Here is a 2,113-nt window from a genome sequence, read left to right as displayed (position 1 = left end):
GCAAAAGAAAATTTTCCCACCTCATTTGTTTGTCGGAGAGCTTGGCTTGCATCATGAAGATCTTGAGGCTTTGTGATCCATTCGTAGGATGAATGGAGTCATGAAGAGATAGTGTTTCCACGTTGCTCAACCATAGTATTATTTAGGTATTAGAAAACTGCATAAGAAGCGAGAACATAATAGCATAATAAGAGGCTATATGTAGTAGAACTGTATAGATAGATAGAGAGGGAGATTGTATCAACTGCATAAACCCCCCGGATCAAATGGAAAGCCTCGAGCTTTCCCAAGTGTGATGCAAACTCCGCCGGGATCAAATACATGGCATTGAGCACAGCCATGCGTCCATAGTACATGCATAATCAACATTTTTTTTTGCACCTGTAAACCCAAAAACAAGCCTCTCGTGTAGCTTGGCATAGCATCGATCTTCAATTCCCTATATCCATACGCTGGCTTCATACACAAAACAATCTTGTATACCAACCTGTGAAGCATTTCCACCATACATCATGATTTCCTCACTTGCTAGAGAGCTCTCCATAGCATACCTCTCATCACGATAGCTTTGCAAACCGTGCAAAACTACCTGTAAAGCAACTTTCAAAAGCATGTCCATCAATAGCATAACACCTACCTTTGGCAACCTGCCTTCCACCACCACTGCTTCTTGGAGAACAAAGCCTACTTGCTTCTCAAGCATATCCCCTGTTGTAGGTCCTTCAAATGGCACACACTCTATACTTGACTCACCATGCCAATCTTTGTCCACTGTAGCTTGTGATGCTTCATCTTCAACCACTTCATGCGAGAGCAAATCGGATTGCTCAACCACATTTTCCTTCTCTTCAAGGACTTCTTCTATGACCACATCATCTACTAAGCGAGAAAGAAATCCATGATCTATTACCTCGTTATCTGGTATGTCGACATCATCCACACCTTCTGGAATGCATTGCCGCTCTTCAATACAATTGGTAGGGCAAGGTTGCCCAACCCCCTGGCTAGCTTCTTTCTGCACATCTTCGACCATCGCTTTGCCAACACCTTCAAAATTATCCTGTGATCTCTGATCCATAGCTTCCTTTGATTCTTTATGCATACACACTTCAACCAAGACCGCATCCTTGCTAGCCGGGCTAACAGACTCTTGTTTAGCTCTGCACACCAAATTGGAGGTACAAACTGAAACGAATGACCAGAATGTCTTACCAATGGCAAAGTAGCTACCTCTTTGATGCTTGAACTCCCCTTTGGCTTCATTTCATGAAGCAACTCCATTGTTGAGCTATATCCATTGTCGGCTGACTTCAACAAACCCATATCTAGCTTCTTCTTTGCTTTCCTGCTCTTTACCTTTGCCAAGAAAACCATTTGCGCATAGTCCTCTGCACCACCACACTCAACCTTCTCTTTAATTCGCGGGTGTAAGCATGCTAGAAACTGCTCTCGCTTGAAATGATTTCCATTTCGCACACATGTAATAGCAACTAGTCCCTCCCAAAATAGATTGAAATTTACACAGAACCAAAGCAAAATCTTCACTTACATCCTACTTTAGCTTTCTCAATTGTTCGCCCAAGTCCGATGGAGAAACCCGCTTTTGAAAAGATTCAACAAAGTGTTTGCGAATCTCGCTCAGCGAACAACTGACAATCTGCAACCTTCAATCCTTCAAACCAGGATTTGGCTTGTCCTTGTAGAACCAATGGTAGTGCCTTCAATTTGGCTTCATGTCCACAAATTCTCAACTGCAACAGGTATAGCTCTAGATCGGAAAACCAATCCGCAGCCTCTTCTTCTCCAGAAACACCAAGTCAATATCATGCATCATCTTCAGGCTTTAAAACTTCATCGAGGAGCAATCAGTAGATCCTCAATGGGGCACCACTGATGGGATGGGGGAAATGGGAACACACATAGTACACAAACTAGATGCCTCTCTATAGCCCAGCAGATATCCAGCACCCCAAGCCACTCGGATAGACTCACACACACTGTATTTTTTGTATGGCTTTACTAGTAAGCTTGTAATTTACACAATTCACGACTACACCTGCCTAGTTATATGCACCTTACCAACACAAACTCGTCAATAGCTCAACACATAGCA

At 43.0% G+C, this 2,113-nt stretch overlaps 1 pseudogene; it reads right to left on the bottom strand.

Moving 5' to 3' along the window:
- Positions 1–240: 240 nt before the first annotated feature.
- Positions 241–1,834, bottom strand: LOC147430029 (uncharacterized; annotated as a pseudogene).
- Positions 1,835–2,113: the final 279 nt, after the last annotated feature.

Source organism: Adiantum capillus-veneris, chromosome 22, assembly GCF_014529385.1.
Source record: "Adiantum capillus-veneris isolate H3 chromosome 22, ASM1452938v2, whole genome shotgun sequence".
Taxonomy (NCBI): Eukaryota; Viridiplantae; Streptophyta; class Polypodiopsida; order Polypodiales; family Pteridaceae; genus Adiantum; species Adiantum capillus-veneris.
Note: the sequence above shows the minus strand (reverse complement) of the source record. Positions and strands in the feature narration are given on the sequence as shown.